The following is a 21,983-nucleotide window of genomic DNA, read 5'->3' on the forward strand; positions in this document are numbered from 1 at the left end:
CATATATCGTCGAAATACGTACATTTTATGAAATTTATCACATGCCGGTATTTATTTAAACTGTAAGATGCTTTCTTTGGTAATTCATATGGGATATGAAGGTAGCGACATTTAAAAAAAAAATACATATCCCACGTTAGCAGGTTATGTTTTTTGCTGCAATGATCGCTATACCTTCATAATCCGCATGAATCATCAACAGGTTGGGATCAATCTCCCAAATGGGATATAATAGTCCGTTTGGGATATAACAGCCCAAATGGGATATAATTTTAAAGTGCAAAAAATAAAAATTTTTGAAATTTTTGATATAAATCCGCATTAGAATAGATGAAATGCAACAACTTTTGGTAAACAACTTTTTCTGTAGCTGTACTATCATGGAGATTGATCCCTCAGTATATCCAAAACTTCTTGGGGATCAATCTTACAAACTACATACATATAGAAAAACTTCTTAACAAAAAGTTGTTGCATTTGATTCACATAAATGCGGATTTATATCAACAATTTTAAAATTATTTTTTGCACTTTAAATTTATATCTCATTTGGGCTATTATATCCCAAATGGGCTATTACATCCCAAACGGGAGATTGGTCCCAACCTGATCAAAGAAAGCAGTTGATTGTTTATTTTAACATCTCACTTTTAACAAATTAATAACAAAACTAAATTACTGTTCATTTTCATAAGTACGTTAGCTAAAAGTAACAGCCAAATCGTCTCCTATGAGACTGAGAGTCTGACATCATCATGACTATTTCATGCAGTCCGTGATTTTTCTTAAGTTGCTGTAGGTTAAGACCAATCGATAAACAGGGTACGTGTGTCAATTTCAGTCCTGACACTTTCTTGTCAATTTCAGCCGCTGTAGATTTCGACCAATCGATAAACGGGCCTTATAGATTTCAGTCTGGTTGTTTCTATAGAGCTATGAGTTAACTAAAGTTTTAAGAAAAAGTAGAGGGAATAATACTTGGTAGATGTAAATATATGAATATATATTAATATTACAGTAACTTAATCCAAAAAGTTGGATCACCTCGAGTTGCTTTCAAGAAACTTTCGTTCTTGAAAGAGTATGCATGAAAATGTACATGTAAAACATGTCTCAAACCTCTAATGTTTCCAAAATACTACAATTACAAGTGTTAGGGGAAACGAAAAGATGATTGCTATTCATTTTCTCTTAAGACTGCAGAACATTAACTGGCAAGATTGGAAATATACAGCTTTCATCAGTTTCACTTGTTACAGTCAAAACATTTGAAATGGGTGGGAACAAATTGACACGGACGTCTGAGAAAACATTGGATCGAAACTGTAGTTATAGGAAATGTATTTTCAATCCACCTCGGCATTTCTAACAAATATTCAGCAAATGTGAAAAGATACCAATTCGGATATATTATACGCAGGGCAAAGCATTGTCCGATGACTTCTTATATGAAACATTTTATATATTCTATTATAATTGGATATAATTTTAATCTTATAAATTGGAACTTTGATTGTTCTCTGTGAATAAACCCCGTTTCAACTATGGCCCCACTTGATTTCAGACTTGTGACGACTGATTCTCTGAAGTCATCGGACAATGCCTTGCCTTGCGTATTATATTTGCTGAATATATACTTATTTGGTGAAATAATTAGGGCCCCGCAAGGATTTGCGGGTGCCCTATAGTAATCACTCTGTCCGTCCATCCTTCTGTCCGTCCGTCCGTCTGTCACTCTTCCGTCCACAAATTTCCTGTTTTTTTCTAATAACTTTTTTTATGGTTGCCCAATCAAGTTCAAATTTGGTATGGTAGTTCAGTAGGCAGAAATACATATTTTGATGCTAAGTTTGGTTCTCTATGTCTTCTGGTTTGGAGCTGGGGTGGTGGGGTAGATTCCTAACTATGCATAAGAAGAATGGGCAAAGAGAGATAACTGCTGAGAATGAATGGGCAAAGAGAGATAACTGCTGAGAATGTTACCATTGTATACATGGAAGGCTGTGCAATATTTGTCCTTTGGGATTAATTAACCTTCCACAGGAAGAAAATCCTAAGCTTTATCTTTATCTGTCACATTGAGATTAATTACTGCACTGCCTGTGTCTGCAAATGAACTTTGTTTTGAAGTTAAGGTCAATTTTGAATGATGTGTAGTATTGTGTACATTCTTTGAAATATGGATTTGAAATATAATATTCATATTTTTTTTGGTTAAAATACCGTACACAATGATTTATGATAGTTTTATTGAATAGAGGCAAAGCCTAGGTATCATTGCATTGGTATCAATTCTTTGTTTTTTTAGCAAATTTTATTTCATCCCATGTTAACCCACTTTATCCCGTGGATATGACTCATTGGATATTTTTTTGATATTCCACAGTTGTGACTTTACAATGGGATTTGCCTAGGCATAATGAAGTAAAAATAATGTAGAGTTTTATAAACAGTGTAAACATTGATTGCGGTGTATAAAATATGGGATAAATAGAATCTCATGATTTGTAGTATAATATGATTTTTATCCAACTTGTGTGTTTTATCCCCTCACTAAGGCTCAAGAAAAAACACTTTAATTGTTGGATGAAAATCATATCCAACTACAAATCACGAGATCCTATATATTCCAGTTCTTTACATCTTCTGCCGGGCATTTATTTTTCATCATTGTTAATATAAAGAGGATGGAATTCAAAGTTTTTTTCACTTCTCTATATTAATTGTCATAGCGGGGCCCTTCCTGACTGGTCAGTTTTCTAGTTTTTTTTCAATCACTTTGCTGATACTAAATATAATGTTTTCATTTGCTTTAACTATAACATGTATATAGCAAGTTAGAAATACCGAGGTGGATTGAAAATACATTTCCTATAACTACATGTACAGTTTCAATCCAATGTTTTCTCAGACGTCCGTGTCAATTTGTTCCCGCCCATTTCAAATGTTTTGACTACAATGTCATTTAACCTGAAATGTATGTAGGAGGAGAGTTCCTGCAGATTGCACCATACTATAAAATATCCCATTATGCTTAAACACATGGCTTTTTCAGGCCTCATAGTTGTACTTCTTGAAGAACATGACGGTATATAAAATTTCGGTTTGGCTACGAAGCAAAGAAAAACATAGGAAAATACTATTGTTTTGTCACAAAATGTCACAGTTTTAGTGGCAGGGTTGGGTCATTTGGACGTGCTTAGATACCGCTTGATCAGTAGAAAAAACTGGAAACCAAGTAGTTATACTCATGTGTGCTCATTTGATCCTGGGAATATTGAGAGTACATATTTTTTTTTTAAGAATTAAAGTGACTCACTACACCTTGAAATATTTTCTCACATCAGCAGAAAATTACTTGATAATGATAGATATCATAATGGATAAGAAGTATTTAAGTTAAATAGGCAAAAAAAATTCAATTTCGGATGAAAAATTACATTTTCAAAAATTGAAGTTAAGTAAACATGAACAAAAGCTCCAGGCAGATTCGAACTCATGATCTGCTGTTCAGACGCCCAATACTTTAGCTACTGAGCTACAACGATATACAACCGAATCGAACGATATAAACAGTTTAACAAAATATATAAATCACCATCTTGTGACGTAGTGTCTTAAAATGTACATGTATAAGTAGTGAGGTACCTTAAAAGTGAAATGTTCTGAAACTAACCTGATCCAATAGGCACTTATTCTCCTTTGTGCTCGATAAATCTAGACATTAGAATGATATGTCTTTTCCATTTTACGTCGAGCTTTACACGATGATTAGGGCATATATTACAATTATTCAGAATAGGTGAAAAGGATTCACTTCTGAGCAGAAGTACATTATAAATTTCCCTCTGATAGAAAGCTGTCCTGTCCAAGTTTTATAGACCTAAGATGCCCGCTTACATCTTTAGAACTGTCAGAAATTTGAACAAATTCCTTTTCAGATGGGGAAAAGGCTCATTTAAATAACTATCACGCAAGGGACATGAAAACAATTATAATGACAACAACAAAAGACTAAATTTACGACTTTCAATTATTCTGATAAATCAACAAATGATTGATAGAGTATGCTCTATAAACAAATAGAATTAGCAAAAAAAAAGTCATTGTCATAAAAGAAAACCATCAAAATACAAATCAGCCAATGATTTATGAATGGTTCAAGCGCAGCTGTTTTAATATCACAAAAATATTATGATTTCAAAAGATTTCAGTCAACAATTGCCAAAAAGTTTTCTTTAAAATCAATTCTCGTCCTCGTGAATTTCAACAACTGTTTTTCCGTCTCTTTGATATGTCTCCTGCACTGGATCCAGTTTCCGCCGTTTGTGTGCTTCATTCTGCGTACCCTCATCCACAAATTGCCCATTGGTCTGGGTACTGGCATTGACAAGTTGACGCTGTGTCTGTGTATTGGCATCACGAGACAACAATACAGGCACTGGAGATAAATCTGCATCAATGGATGAGCGTTTTGTTGGAGCGGTCATCGGGTGTCAAAACAGGGAAGGAGCCCGTGGCATCAGGAGATCCTGAGAAACCTTCAACTTCGTTGTTGGTGCGCAAACAGGAGTCGGTCTTGTCGGCTTTCTTTGGACAACTTCTTCAACCAGGGGCTGCTGTGGTGTACTCCCAAATACATCAGACATATTCCCTGGGTCCAGTTGCTCTCAATTATCAGTGCCGCTATCAGCCATTACTGAAACAGTTTTATTTTATCGAGTGCGGCGATGTCTCCCCATGTCATGTTTCTAGTTCAAGGCATAGTCACAATCGGCGCATTCAAATTTCTTCTGCCTTTGCTTTCTTCCACATTCCACCACATGCTTTTCCCACTCGCCCTCATTTGCAATCCTGATATTACACATTGGACATCGATGGTCTTCCATCCTAGGTGTTGTTTTTTATACCCGCACTTTCTAAAGAAAGTTCAAATATATTGTTGTTACTCTGTTCCGTCCGTCCGTCCGTCCATCCATCCGTCTGTCCGTCCGTACGTCTGTCACGTTTTACTTTCTCAAACTGCTCTTACATCTTATAAACCAGCAATCTGAACTCTTAGAGTTTGATTTGAGGTGTCATGTTGTTTTGTAAAAAGGTTTAAAAAATTCTCTGGTAGTCCTGGGGGTCAAATAATTGGTAAAAAATGACGTTTTTTCACAAAAAACCTTTTTCCTCGAACTTCTCCTACATTTTCAACAGTAGACAAATCATCTCTTGGAATATGCTTTAGGGTATCCTATAGATGCGCAATAAGGTTTCGGAATTTTCAATTTTGTCCTGGGGGTCAATTAATTGCTAAAAAATGACGTTTTTTTACAAAAAAACTGGTTTCAAAAACATCATTTTCTTTTTGCATTAGCCAAATGATCTTTTAGAATATGATTGGGGGTGTCATATTGAAGTGTGATCAGGTTCCAGAATTTTTTTTTTTATTCAGGGGATCAGTGGGCAACAAAAAATGACGTTTTTTTGCAAAAAAATTATGGTTCCCAGAACTCCTCTTTAGTGCTGAAACAATACCATAAATCAGTATTCGAATATTCATGAGTGCTATTCGATTCCTATTCGAATATTCGTAGATGTCAAAGAAAAGGTATTAAGTTTGTATTTCTAAGTGGGTGTATGTGTAGACTGCTTAAACAGGTCAGTTAGAAGTTGACACTTAACGCATAAGTATCGATTGAATTGAGTGTGCATTTATTTTTTAAGCAAATAATAATATACTGATATTTTTTTAAAAATTTCCTTTACACAGGATGAATGACCATCTTTAAGTTCTCCTTAAAGATAGCTTAAAGATGCTTAAAGGTAGCTTAAAGACGATCTTTAAACCACCTTTAAGCTACCTTTAAGCTATATGTGTTGCTTAAAGATGGCTTAAAGAAAGCGTAAAGATGGCTTAAAGGCAGCTTAAAGACTATCTTTAAACCACCTTTAAGCCACCTTTAAGGACAACTTATAGGTCCTTAATGTCCAAACTTCTTTAAGCCACCTTTAAGCCACCTTTAAGCTACCTTTAAGCCACCTTTAAGCCATTAAAAAAATTTGAATTCAATATTGTGCTTAATTTCCAACAAAATGTATTAACTTTATGAAAGAAAAGGTATTAAAACGGTTTTTGTTCTAGAAAGAAAAATGAAAAAAAAAACACAAAAGAAAAACCGGCCACGGCGAGAATTCAACCCGGGACCCTTAGTTTACTAGCATCACCACACTTCCTCTGCGCCACGGCAACTTACATATATATGAGCGTTTTTATATCCTATATATCAGCGGATATTGAATCACTGTATTGAATGTGTTTACTTGAAAAGATTTTGACAAACCATTCAGTTTGTAACAATCAATTATATCTAATTTATAAATTACATGCATGCGTGTATTTAGAATGAAATACGGAACTTGGTCTTCAGTGAACAAAAATATATTGAATGGACCGTTAGGTTCACAATAGTAGGCTTTCTTAGTTAATAAATTTAAACCGAGTAGATATACGTTCATCTAATTTATAGCTAAAAAAATGTAAGAAAGAAAATGAAATCATTTCTTTTATTAAATGCATTGATACTATTAGGGTATTTGTTCAATTTCTCACAATTTCCCAGTTTTCATGATCGCGGCGCCGATCCAATATGTTTAAATATTTACATGTAATTGTATGTAAATGATTTTTAAACTATCAATTCTATAACAAACAAAATTACCAATTACCGGTGACGTATTTACTGCATGTGGCAATTGCAAATGACTTGTACCGGTACATACAATTGTATGATGTGCCAGGCCGGGTATATTTGACATATTTACCCTTATACATATATTTAAATAATCAACCCCTATTTATGATCACCGGTACATTAATTAATTAGCCTCAAGATTTTACTCTTACATACATGTATCGTTAATTTGTAGAAATCTTTGAAACCCAGAGCTAGGAAATAATACTTTGAAAATGAATTACAAATGTAAATTAACTTTTATTCACTAGACTTATCGTATACTCGTACATACTAAGATTCAACGCCTTTAGAAACCCTGACGTGCACCTGGGCACACGACACACCTGTTGTGTATATCGTGTATATTCTGTGTTAGTTCCAGGGGTTTTCTTAAGTTGGACAAACAATAGACTTTAATTAGATATACACAAACATGCACCTGGGCACACGACACAACTGTTGTGTATATCTTGTATATTCTGTGTTAGTTCCAGGGGTTTTCTTAAGTTGGACAAACAATAGACTCTAATTAGATATACACAAACGAACAAAACTATGTCTAGACAAACAAAGCAGTAATATCCTGCCTGATATAACAAAGGCAGTTGAGAGTCTTTTCATCTTTAACATGTATCTAGCAGATCTAGAGTTAGAAATACTGAAAATTGAAAAAAAAAATACAAACCTTAAACTGATTATCAAATCAAATCATGCATTTTTGGTTCATTATCTTTATTTTGTTTTATAACCGGAGGAACAGAGAGAGAGAGAGAGAGAGAGAGAGAGAGAGATTTTTTTCACCGATTAATTTATAATAGGAAACAAACATACTTTAATTAGTTTTATGCACATATTAAGATACAGAGACTGCGCTCATCCCTACAATAATTTTGAAACCCCCAAACAATTATAAAGAATTTTATAACGGCAATCTGTGTCCATCGGAGCGGTGCTGATGATAGCGATCTGTGTTTAATTGAGCGACGATTAAAACCGCCTGGAACACCCCCCCCCCTTCCTTGGAAATTATATTATCACTCGGATGACCCCCTCCCATCTCTATAAAAGAGCTTTTGCATTTAATATATGTTTTTATTGTTCAGCTTGATCAATATTGACTTAAAGGCCACTTAAAGACAGTGTAAAGGCAGTGTAAAGAGAGCGTAAATGCCACTTAAAGATGCTTAAAGGTGGCTTAAAGAAGTTTGGACATTAAGGACCTATAAGCACTTGCTTAAAGGTTACTTAAAGGCGGCTTAAAGGTTGTTTAGCCTTTAAGCTCCTTTAAGTCACCTTTAAGCCACCTTTAAGGACTTGCTTAAAGATGGTTTTTAGCCCTGTGTTAAATAGAATCAAAAGATTGATTACTTCTTTAATAATATACTACAGTCCTGACTTCTGTGTGAGACCGATACCGTCGGATACGTAACTTCGTAAGTCAGTCCAAATATTTCCGCCATGTTTAATATAGTATCAAAAAGAAAACTGATAACGCTCATAGTTCCGGAAATGTTCTGTTTATTTGAAGAAAAAAAAATTATATCAAGGTATCTTTTAAAAAAAAACTTTCAATGTACCTTTCGATATTAACTCTCCGTAGCTCACACTCGTTCAAACATTTAAGCAAATTATTTCTTCAGCGTCTGTTATGAATTGATAAATCCAGAATGTTTGTCTCCGTTCGATGAAATCATGCTTTTACTTTCAAGGTAAACAAGCATGCGGTACCCCAAGCATGGCAGAAGAGTCTATTATTGGGTTAAGTGATAGATTCTACCAAGCATGGCAGTCATAGATGGCTTGTCTTTTCTTTCATTCAAAGTAAAATTTGTCAGCTTCTCCTTTCCATTGTAACGAAATAACACGATGCAGCTTAGTTTACAATGCATAATATGGGTGTTAGACATGTGATCGAATATTCGAATGCTAAATATACATTCGAATATTAGAAATTTACTATTCATTCGCGAATATTCGAACATTCGTTCTGATGTGCCATGACCTAAGGAGGAATAATATCTTTGGATTAAGGTGGGGATCTCAATGGTTTTTATGATATTTGATAATTTCAGGAAGAGCAATTGGGATCATGACCTACAAACCATCTGAAATGCCTTGAACAAAGAAACAATAATGTAATATGTACATGATATATGATTCAATTTAAGAACCCAGATATAGATCAATCATCTATGTTTTGTAATACTTCCTATGTATATTATAATACATGTATTAGTTTGTGTTTTGTTCTATACTATTCATGTTCATGACTGTAGTGTGGCTTAGTCTTATTTTAAATTACATTAAAAAATTGTCAAATATATGACTTGGAACCCCCATTCCCAAACAAACTCAAATATAAACCGGCCCTATTGTTTATACAGGGTCAAGATGGGGTCAACTCAATAGTGCAAGTCTGACAAATGAAAAAAATAACTTTTGCAACTAAAATGACAGAAACTTTACAAATGAGATAGGATAGGTAACGATGATAAGCTTATTTAAATATTAAAAGATGATGATACAGTATGCTGTCAAAAGGAGATCACATTTAGAGAGTGAAAGTAGAACTTATGTATGCTGGCATCTCATTATATTGTGCTACTGCTACTACATGTATTATGCTTACCTATATTGGTCAACATCATAATGATAATCCAATTAAAACACAATAATGAATTCCTATAGCTGATCTTAACTAATCCTTTTCTGCATTTGGAAAACACAGACATGTATGTATACATGCGAACCCATCTAATCGAAGAGCTGGGTAAAACTAGTACCCGCCAATGATACCTTCAGACCTGTGTTGTGTACGTAACTTCAGACAAAGATCAGTTATTTGTAACATGCATGTAGTTTTATGACCTATTCTTCAAATCCACTTGCACCATTTTATTAGGTAAATAAAAGCTTTAAGGTCGTGCAGGACACCTACATATTGTTATGTATTACTTCCTATTGAGATAAACAATAAAGTATATTATATATTAATTAAATATTTACACCCCCCCCCCCCCCCCCCCCCCAAATAATGTTACCTAACATTGAAGTGCAGTGGGTTAGAGCCTTTACATGTCTGGAAGAGCATTGGGGTCCAAGGTGTATTTTTGGTAAGGTAATTTTACTATTGATATAAATGAATTTTCATGGGGGGGGGGGGGGGGGGGGTTCTGGACCCCTCACTCCCACCCCTTCTCTAAATCTGTGCACACGATGATGTACATATGTATGCACACAGAAGCAAATCTAAAACCGGCAACCGCCACGGGGAGGGGGCATAATTTAATTTTTAATTTTGTTTGTAATAATTATATAGACTGTTATACTTTCTATGACATGAAATGTTAAGGTTACTGATTAACTGAAAATTCACTGCAAACAGTTCAACCCCAACTCATGTGTATTATCATATGGGAAGGGATCTCATCCTTCAGTTATGAAAATTATAATTTTTAAATGTATTACCGGAGTTTGCATGTGCATGGCCTTCATTTTTAATTAAACTGGTACAAAACAGTGTTATTTAGGGGCAAACACTTGGTGCGGGTATTACTGTCTAATGACAGCATCTAGTTGTATTTACCATTATCTACGAAAAGAAAACAAGCCTGCTACAACTACTCTAATTTCAAAAACTCAAATGGACGAGCATTTACACATATCTACTATGAAATTTTAAAGCTCTAAGCTCTGTAATCAACTTCATAGTCCTGCAGCCATTTTAGTAAGTTTTTAGTATGCTGTGGACTACTATTTTTGCATGCGCCAATTTCTTCTTTTAATGTGCAAGGACCCTCATCAATAAGAACATTGTCTTGAGATTGCTCGTCAACAATCTAATCATCCTCTCTCTTCACCAGATCTTCCTCAGTTTCTCCCTGAAGGATCTGAGGTTGACATCTTCTCATTTTATCACAATGTATTACTGTGTTCTTCCCGCGAGAGCCGCATGTAACCATGTAAAGAACATCAGACAGTTTATTCTGTATTCGAAAGGCCCCCTTCCAAAAAATGTTACCTTTGGAAAGCATCCACTCATCCTTATCTGAAAGTATACATAAACCAAATCTCCCGTCTCGAATGAAGACGAAGACACCTTAGTATTATGATACTTTTTCTGTCGAAGCATCTCACCTGGCATATGTTCTCTTACAACTGCATGCGCTTTTCTAAGCGCTCGCGCAAAACCCAGACCCATTGATGCCCTGGAAGGTCTTTCATCTCTGTTGGCATTTCAAACATTAGATCTAGAGGTGTTGTTGGCTCTCTTCCATGCATTAGCATATTTGGAGAAAAGTTGGTACTCTCATGTACTGTTGAGTGGTATGCCATAAGGATATATGGAAGATGCAAGTCCCAATCCTTTTGATTTTCTTGAACATAAGTGCTCAACATTGATATCGACGTTCAGTTGAAGTGCTCAACCATCCCATCCAATTTAGGATGGTAGGGGGTAGTCCTGGTTTTTGTTATTCTCAACTACCGACACATCTCCATAAATAGCTTGCTTTCATACTGGTGCCCCTGATCTGAATGGATAACAGAGGGTACGCCAGATCTTACTATCACTTGCTCCATGATTGTGTGGGCGATATTTTCTCCTCCATATTAGGTAGAGCAAACGCCTCTGTCCATTTTGTGAAATAATCTGCCACGAGGAGAATATGATGATTCCTCATGCCTGTTTCTGGTAATTCACACAAAATATCAGAGGCCAATCTTTCCATTGGCACACCAGATGCTAGAATCTGCATTGGAGCCAGACGCTTAAGGATTGGATTCTTTTGTCTACTACAAGCATCACAGCTTGCTATGTACTGATGGAAGACCTGTTGTAATCCCGGCCAATAATACATACTCTGTTTAATTCTGGCCAAAGTCTTCGTAACGCCAAGTTGACCTGAAGTTTTATTATCTTGGCACATCTTTAGTACATTCCTCCTCTCTGAGTCAGGTATTATGACTTGAAATGTCTGTCGGTTTGAAGGAAGCAAAATCCATCGCCGTCCTAAGAAAAGTGAATGCTCAATCTCTCAAATTGGTTCCATAGTGACTTCACTACATAACCATATTGTGTCACATCAGAAAATGCTGGTCTTTTGCCAATTTTGACCCACTGGCGCACTAGCTGAATATCTTTATTACCTCCTTGCGCTTCCAGTAGATTTCCATTTTTTGCTTCAGAGTACTCTTTATTGAGTTTTGGAAATGCTTGCAAAGTTTTCACTGATGGAAGAGGCGAATCTTCCCAATTAGGGACATATCCACCTTGATTGCAGGGTATCCTACTAAGCGCGTCTGCATTTCCATGTTTCTTACCTAGGTCGTGCTCAATTGTTATGTCATACGTGCTAATGACCTCGAGCCATCTTGTCAACTGGCCCTCTGGGTTCTTGAATTTAAGCAACCACTTAAGCGGTCCATGCATATGGTCTGTTCTTAGGAGGAACAGTCTGCCATACAGATAATGGTGGTAGTGTTTAATAAAGTGTACTACAGCCAATAACTCTTTTCGAGTCACACAATATCGTTTTTCGACTTTTGTCTTTGTGCAACTTGCTTAAGCTATCACACGCTCCTTTCCATCTATTTCTTGATAAAGCACTGCGCCTATAGACCAATTGCTTGCGTCTGTGTCAAGTATGAATGGTTTAGATATATTGTCTGGCAGTGATAATATTGGTGCAGAAATCAGCCTGTTTTAAAGTGTCTTGAAGGCATCATGTGCCTCCTTTGTCCATTGAAACTTGCTCCCTTTCTCTGTAAAGCTGTGCAACGGTTTTGCTTCTGAAGCAAAGTCTCTGATAAATTGCCTATAGTAGCTGCACAATCCTAGAAAGGGGCGGACCTCAGGCACATAAGACGGAACTGGCCATTCCGCAACTGCTTTGATTTTTTCTGGGTCTGTTGCAATGCTCTCTTGTGAAATGATATGCCCTAGATACGAAACTTTAGTGGCAAATAGATTGCACTTTCTTGCTTTTAATTAAAGCCCCACTCTCAGCAGTTTATCAAATACCCCTTCAAGGTTGCAAAGCATATCGTCGAATGACTTATCAATAACTATAATATCATCGAGATATACAAGACATTTGTCCCATTGCCGTCTCCATTAAGCTTTCAAATGTCGCAGGCGCACAGGTAAGACCAAAAGGCATTACCTTGAACTGGAATAAACCTTTGCGCGTTACAAAAGCTGTTTTCCATTGCAACCTGCCAGTAGCCGCTGTTGAGGTCAAGCGTTGAGAATAAAGCATGCCCTGAAATATGATCAAATGCCTCTTTTATGTTTGGAAGGGGTTACGCGTCCTTAACTGTGACTTCATTGAGTTGTCAATTATTGAAATAAATATATTATTAAAATATCTATGCAGAAGCGCATTGACCCATCTTTCTTGCACACAAGAACCACAGGTAAAGCCCAGGGGCTATAAGAGGATTTAATTACCCCTTCATCCAACATTTCGTTCACCTGTTTATCAACTTCTTGCATTAGATGCAAAGGAATTCTTCGTGCCCCATGTTTAATTGGTTACCTTTATAAACAATTAACAATAGTTAAGAGGAAGCAAAACATTTATTGGGTCTTGTACCCAAACATCTAGTATAGCTAAATAAACAAACACTGCAAACCAAAATACATTGTACAATCATACATAAAACAACCATAAACATATACATGTATTTGTAAACACCCAAAATACATACCGGTATGTACTAAATAGTTTGGCACTTGGGGGCTACCCATTTCTTCCCTACCAGCAACAGCCTGGGCTGTGAGCATGACAAAGACCCATGCCCAAGGCTGATCTCCAGCGGGCATCAAGACTAGAACAGATTGTGCTCAGGGCTGATCACAGCGAGCCTGAATTAGAACGAAGCATGACCCGGGGCTGATCTCCAGCGGACCTCAAGACTAGAACAGATTGTGATCTCCAGCGGGCATCAAGACTAGAACAGATTGTGCTCAGGGCTGATCACAGCGAACCTGAATTAGAACGAAGCATGACCCGGGGCTGATCTCCAGCGGGCCTCAAGACTAGAACAGATTGTGCTCGGGGCTGATCCCAGCGGGTGTACATTAGAACGAAGCAAGACCCGGGGCTGATCCCAGCGGGTGTACATTAGAACGAAGCATGACCCGGGCTGATCTCCAGCGGGCCTCAGGACTAGAACAGATTGCGCCCGGGGCTGATCCCAGCGAGCATAAATTAGAACGAAGCATGACCCGCGGCTGATCCCAGCGAGCATAAATTAGAACGAAGCATGACCCGGGGCTGATCCCAGCGGGCATATATTAGAACAAAGCATGACCCGGGGCTGATCTCCAGCGGGCCTCGAGACAAGAACAGATTGCGCTCGGGGCTGATCCCAGCGAGGATGAAGGAATAACCAACTGCAAGGTGTATTCAAAGCTACAATACTAACTAGACAACTAGACTACCGGTGTATTCAAAGCTAAAATACTAACAAGACAACTAGACTACATTAACCAACATATGCATAACTCCTATAGTATAAAAAAACAGTATAATTAATATATCTAAGTGCCTTAAAGACTTCAAACAAAAATTTAAAACATAGACTTGGGGGGAAATTCCCAAGGAATGAATGCCAAATGAAAGAAGTAATGAGTGAAGCCCCCTGTTTAATTGGTTTCCCTTAAAGCCCAGTGTTGATTTTGTGTTCAACTACTGAGGTTTGACCTAAATCAAAGTGCAAACAAGTGCTGATACCTTTGTAGGAATTTAGCGGCTTGCATAGCTTGTGTATAAGATAGATTTTCCTTACATCGATCAAGGAATTCTATCAAATCAGGTTGTAGTTTTGAACTATTTACTACCGCTGTTTCTGGCAGATTCTCTTCATCAGCAGCCGTCATCTTTGCCAGCAAAGTCCCCTTGTATATTTGCTGAGCAACGTCTGTAACATTCATCAGACATACAGGCACCGTTTCACTGCCCTTAACCAATGTCCTACCTATGAAAGCACGCCCCTTCTCAAGAAATCTCTCTTCTGGCTCGACAATATAATCTGAGGCTCCAAATGTATTCTGTCCTGGAATTTTAGCCTCTACAATCATTTTACTCCTAGGAGGAATACAAATATCGTCAGCCGCAACAACACGAAAACAACCAAGGGTCCTCTCACAAGAAATGTGATATTCCTCATTGTTAAGTCGTATTGTATTAGAGTTGAGATTTAAAATACCCTTGTCTTCTTCACAAAATCTAGACCAAGGATTCCATCGACCGTAACATCTGTAACCATCGCTGGAATAAATGTTTCAGACTTCCCAATTTTAATATGATATTCTGCTTTTCCATACAGAAAAAGTGGGTTTCCACTTGCGTTCAAAACTTTCTGTCCATGCACTCTCCTCTAGTGCTGGGCTTTTTTCTGCTGAAATTATATCATGCACCCTTTTTTGAGATCAACGTCAATGACGCTCCTGTATCAATCAACATTTTTGACCATACTCCGTTTATATCAGCTTCAACAAATATACCAGATTCGTTAATCATGGTGCTTCCACCAACATGTCCTTGGGCATTGTGCTGCTTCCTCCAGCGCTCACTATGAATCACCTGCGCATTGCCACCTTTCTTCGCTGATGCATTTCTGTTTCTATTTCTTTCTTTATTTTTAAGTTTTGGACAATTTCGACGAATGTGTCTCTTTTCCTTGCAATAATAGCAAGTCACCCCCTCTTTGTATTTCTGACTGGCAACTGTAATGTTCGTCTCCTCCAAAAATTCTGATCTTGGACCTGTTTTTTCAAGTTATCTAACTGGGTTTGCATCCTTGTCATTAATTCAATAAGCTCTGTTGATTTTGTGGGTTGTTCGCACTCGCGTTCCTTACCCTCAACCATCCAACAAATCACCTCGCCTTTCTGTTCTATAGTATGAATCTAGTTCTACTGCATGTCGGATTGCATCATTTTAGTTTTCAGGCCTATTCTGTTTAATGCGCAAGTGCATATCCTAATTTACTAGTGCATCAATGAATGCGTCCTGCCAAGCATCTCCCTTAATTCCGCTCTCGCCGTAGGATAAGCAATGGCACGTCAATCTACGGGTGGCCTGTCATAGCTCTAGTTAAGCTCTTTGACCTTTCTATCCAGAAAACCTTAGACAAACCAGTTCATGTTAACAGATTAAAGCATGTTTATGTACATGCACCCACACCGGAGAACTACTTTCACATTACATGTTCAGTCTACAGAGACCAAGCAGTGCAAACTTCTGATTTGAACCAGGAATCCAATGAGACCAGTCATCTCCAAGTGATGTCTGATGATTCCATGCGGTCCGATCACATGACCAGTACTCACAAGAAGCATTCAGAGTCAGTTGCTCAGTATGAATCATCTGTTCAGCCGACAGTGGATCCAGATCCACATCCCGTGCCCAGTGTGTCGACTCGTCCACGCCGCTCTATAAGGAAACCCCTCCGTTACCAGGACAGCAGTGTAGATCTCAGTGATATTTCTTCATCCAATCATTGTTCACCTACCATTCTTTATTAGATTAAACGCATTTTAGCTAAAAGAGGTTCTGGTTATGATGTTGAATACCTTATTCATTTTAGGGGAACCATCTCAAAAAGCTACATGGGTTAGATATGAGGACTTAAATGATACTGCCAACAATTTGTGAAATCACACCCATTACAATCTGTTGTTTGTGACATTATTGCATCTGTTTGAAAACAGTTCTTTTTTTATGAATGTTGATGCTAAATGTGTTGTAAAAGCTTTCTAAAGAAATCTGTGCTTATGCTACCCTTACAGAATTGCAGCATAAATGCAGTACATATGCAGCACATTATCAGTATAAAATCCCAGTAGACTATCAGTAGAGCTACAGTAGTGCTGCAAATGTACTGCAGAGCTTTTAAATGGAAAAATACAATGAAGCAGCAAACTTGCAGTATGTTTCAAATATGTTAATTATGACTGCAATTGTACTGCAAATAAGACTGCCAGGCAGTATATACTGCCAGGCAGTATATGCTGCCCTGCAGTAGAATTCTTGAATATCTCTACAGTCTACTGGCCTGCAGTACTAAATAGCGCTGCTAAGCAGAAGACCTGTTGCAGTGGGTTTCAAATATCTACTGCACAGCAGTACTGTACACCCAAATATGGAGGCTTTGGTTGGCAGTAGAGTTGCAGCATGTTTCAAATATTTAAATTAGTACTGCACTGCAGTACTGTATACCCAAATATGGAAGCTTTGGTTGGCAGTAGAGTTGCAGCATGTTTCAAATATTTAAATTAGTACTGCACAGCAGCATTGTGTATCCAAATATGGAAGCTTTGGTTGGCAGTAGAGATGCAGCTTGCTTCAGATATTTCATGTACCAGGCTGGCCGGTAGGACAGCAAAACTACTGACATATAGTGATATACCGTGAATATGGTTGGCAGCCTTTGTAGAATACAACAACTATTCATAACAACTAAAGTAATATATTCAGGTTTAATTACTCTAGATACATGTACACTTAATTACAAATAATTTGCAAATATATCTATATTCGCAATACTCATGATAATTGTATAAATGTTAATTACGTTACAAAACTTTCAGATTATTTCAGTTACTACAGTTATTACAGTAAATTTATCTATAGTATAAGCAGTAATTTATAATGTGTAATAGTCAGTATATACACAAGCCTTTATGAACTTTCATTGCTGTGCTGCACAGTTAGCTTTCCCGCTTTTGGTCCTTTGGTCAATTTCACCGCCACTACTTGGTGATGGTCCCCTTTTGTAGCGAAAGACTTCTCAGTTCTGCGCTGAAAAATCTGCAAACAAATTAATGAAAATAATATATCTAAATTAAAACATCATTAATTTTAAAAATGTTAGGTCTAAGGTGTTTCTTGAAATGAATGCAGGCCATTTAAAAATTGTATTTATACAGAGAGATAAAAAAAATGAAAAAGACAGATGGAACTCTTTTATAAATGCATTGAAGGAGGTATAAAAAGCGTTAGATTTACATTTACATACACTACTGATATCCAGTGATACGACAGAAGAAACAGTCTTTTATAATTCCACAGATTCTTTAAAACCAATAGAATTTTAATAACTATAAAATGAAAGTTATGAGAAAAAAAATAAGGTGCACAATTTTAATATTTAAAATTAACTGGTCAAAACTTAAAAAACCCTGAAAAAAATGTATTTTGAATAATTTATAACTTAACTTTGACTTGTACAATTTACAGAAAAATTGTGCATTGATATACAATTTGAAATGATTAATCTATTAACTTACTGCATTATAGAATGTCATTTTCTTTAATCCATTCTGCATTTTTCACATCCAGCTGTCTCGCAGGGCTTTTTGAGCCAGGGTATTCTGCCCTTTAGCATTCACTTGTTCAACTGGCAAGTCCCTATGGATACAATTACATACTTTGCTACAGAAGCATATAAAAATTTCAATTTGAATTAAGCCTTCAATACTAAGGATAAATTACAATTATTACTCAAATTCAATGTTATGGAATTTTTATTATCTTTTGTTAGAATAATAACATCATATTAAAATAGCACTCATTATTTAGGCGATTTAATGACTCAACCCTCTTTTGATGCAAACTCAGATTTTTAACAAAGCTTAAATCTAATACAAATGTGAAATCATTTATTTTGCTTACCTTAAAACAATCGATATTCAGCATCAAGTGCATCTTCCTCATGATCATGAGTCATTAGTTCTAAAGAAAAAAAGAAGAGAGAATGATTTTACTTATTGTGTTTACTTTCTTTTCTTTTTGTACACATGTATCCATCCATCTTTGTAGCTATAGTATATAACTTTTTAACTTTATACAATATAAAAGAATTTTACTGCCATAAATCTAACTTAAAAATTCAAAATCGCCATTTTGAAATGTTTGACAAAAACTGTTCATGTGTTCCATTAAAGTAACTACATTTATCTCATATATACACTCAAGGTGATTTCAACATAAATATTTTACCTTTCTTCGCTACAACTGCTGCAACATTGTGATTTTTCAATGTTCCAATATAACACATGTTGAAGATCCGTCTGCTTCATTTAAAAGTGCGTAGTCATAGGCGGAAATGACGTTATAGAATCAAACAACACGATGACAATATATTCTGATAAATTGGGACTTTTCGATTCGGTTTGATATGAACATATATAAAACATACAAAACATTAATTGATCATAATGAATTGATTCTTTTTAATTACCTGAACCTGCAGTCTTTGAAAACTATCAAATAATTGGAACTCAAATAAATATAATATCGTACTTTGTTTCTTAAACTATGCACCAATTTTTGTAAGTAGTATCTTCATTTTAAATTTTACTTTAAATTTAAAAATTAAGTTTTTTCCATCTTAAAGATCGTATTCATTTTGTATTGGCGACGAATTGACTTGACACCTTATAAACAATGGCGGACTCTTCGAATAAGAGTGTAACTGCTGGAGTTTCATTCCCTTCTAAGCTAATGCATTCGCGACAGTGGTCATAGAAATATTCTCGAAACAGATTGATAACGTCTTTGAGATGAATTGTGTGCTACAGTGATGCCGTTCACTTATAAATAACATTTCGCGACGGAGTTCAAATTCTAACGGAATGCATCTTTCGATCTCGAAGGTTGTACATAAGCTACTGACTGACCATGTTTTTACTAACGTGTTAATATGAACTCAAAGATTTATAAAGATTTATTATTATTGAAACATCGATCATGTCTATCAGTATATTTTTTCAGTGTTGGAACAAACAGTTTTTTACACATGTATTTTGCATTTCCCACAAACCACCAGATCATAGTGCACATGAGTTATAATATTTGCGGAATATGGTATACCTTCAGGATCTAAGTGATAAAGTTAATGCAGTACAAATGCAGTACATTTGATGCCTGTTTCGAAATGATAAAGATAATGCAGTACAAATTAATGCAGCACCTTTGATGCCTGTATCTAAATGATAAAGATAATGCAGTACACCTATGGCAGTCATATGTGAATGATAATGATAAGGCAGCAGAAATGCAGTATACCTTTAATACCAGTATCTCTTAATAAAGATAAAGCAGTAGAAATGCAGCCTATTGGCAGTACAAAAGCAGCATATGTAATTGTGTGTCACTAACAGAAAGATTTTGCAGCACATTTTCAGTATATTACAGTAGATTATCAGCATATACTAGTGCGCAGTACATAATGCTAATAAGTACTGCAAATATACTTCATTTTTGCAGTAGATATTAAGTATAATTGCAGCACTGTTGCAGCATATACTGCCTTTGCAGTATCTGCTGCAATTCTGTAAGGGTATGATTACCGTACATGTTTTGACTTGGAGCATGTAATTGTGTAATATTTTATGTCTTTAGATAAGAAATGACATCATGAATTTGAATTTGTGCATTTATGGTTTTGGATTTGTGAATTCATATCCTTTATTTCTCTCTCCATGCTTCCATTCATTCAGATAGAATGTTGTTTCATTTTATGAGATGTTAATCAACTTGTCAGAGCTTTTACACTTCAGCATGTGGAGATCGAGTTACAAGAATGACATTTTATCAGGGTACATTTTTATAAATCATTGATATACTTTGATTGGATATACCAGAAAATATGTTTAGTGTGTATTTAGGAATCTATATGTTTTTGAAATGCTTTCTTGTTCATTCTACACATATTTCAGTATTCAGACCTGATGACATTTGTTGTGTTGAACTTGGTTGCATTGTTTATATCATGCACAATCTTTGATTGGTACCTAACATTTCCCCTGGTTATTTGATGCAGAGATGAGTCTTGTGCAAAATATCCTCTTTGTATGCAATGATCAATGTTTGATTACATTGAAAGTACATTAATTTTTATGATGAATGTAGTGATTCTCACATTTACATCTTGTGTACATTGTTTCTATACCAATATTATTTGTGTCTTAAATTTGTGTGTGCATTTTATGTACTGTTTTGTGGACTGACATTACTGTCCCGTGTAAAATTGCTCTATGGGATCAATTTTAATTTAGGGGCAGGATGTTGTATATAAGTTGTCAGGTCGGTAAGGTCAGGCCACAAATCTGGAACTAATATGTCTTTTACGTTTTGGGTTTTTCTGTTAATCACTTTGTAATAATTGCAGTTTTCGGTTTGAAATAAAATGGCAGGGTTTTAACGTGCAACACGTGTGTCGTTGTGACTTTATATTCATGCCTCTCATATCCCCAAACCCACGTGGCCAACTACATTTTCAAACATAAACTACTAGTTGATTCAGTTTAATTGATTTTCATAAAAACTCCAGAGCAGAAAAATGTAAAGCTTTAGTGTTAATTACAGTAGCAAGAGTCCTTTAACTCTGCAAGTACATGTATTGATACTATAACACATTTAAACTATGTTTGGCAGTGCAGGATGGGTATAAAGACTATTCATACTATCTGACAATGACTCCCAATCTGCACTAGTGAATTCTTTTAACATAGATGTCTTTCTTTGTGTACATGACAAAATCACAAATTTAAAAATGAAAAATTCCCAATTGCCATTTGACCAAGCATCTAGACATACATGTAATATGGAGAAGACAGATTTTTTTCAACTCATACTTTCCATCAACTAAAATACAAGATGAGTTTTTAGACATTGCAATTTGGAGCATCTCATTTTGTAAACTAAATGGAGATTTTATTTCTAAAAGTCCTTTTCCGCAACATTCAGTAACACTATCAGGGGAAGCTGCAAGGTAAGGAAAGACCTTGTAAACAAAGATGCCCATCTCGCTCACTTTTGCTGTCTTCTGAATCCGATAATGTATACAGTGATACAGCAGCTATCTGGCTATCATTCAGAACCTAGAATAAGGCAAGCCCTTTTCTATTGCCCTCTGGTCCAGTGTTCTTGCATGATCTCAGGGGTAGCTAGCCAGAATCCTCAGATGACCTTAGCTTATCAGGGGTATGCATGTCTGACCTACAAGATTTAAATTGTGTCAATATTGACATTGTAAGTGTATCAAGTTGAACAGCATTCTATTTATTTAAATGATACAGGAATATAGCTGGTATAAAATACACATTACATTCATAAATAATGACAAATAAATATGTAACGACATATGTACATGTACCGGTACATCATATGCTACCACAGGTCTGCTAACTTTTCTTGGCTTGTATCAATAAGCTGCTGCATCAGTTATTCTATCTTCCATGGTAAC

At 36.0% G+C, this 21,983-nt stretch overlaps 1 protein-coding gene across 3 annotated transcripts in view; it reads left to right on the forward strand.

Annotated features, from left to right (window-relative positions):
* Positions 1–21,983, forward strand: part of LOC128155234 (uncharacterized) — a 228,681-nt gene that overhangs the window by 260 nt on the left and 206,438 nt on the right. The window lies entirely within an intron of this gene.

The sequence above is a fragment of the Crassostrea angulata genome, chromosome 7 (genome assembly GCF_025612915.1).
Source record: "Crassostrea angulata isolate pt1a10 chromosome 7, ASM2561291v2, whole genome shotgun sequence".
NCBI lineage: Eukaryota > Metazoa > Mollusca > Bivalvia > Ostreida > Ostreidae > Magallana > Magallana angulata.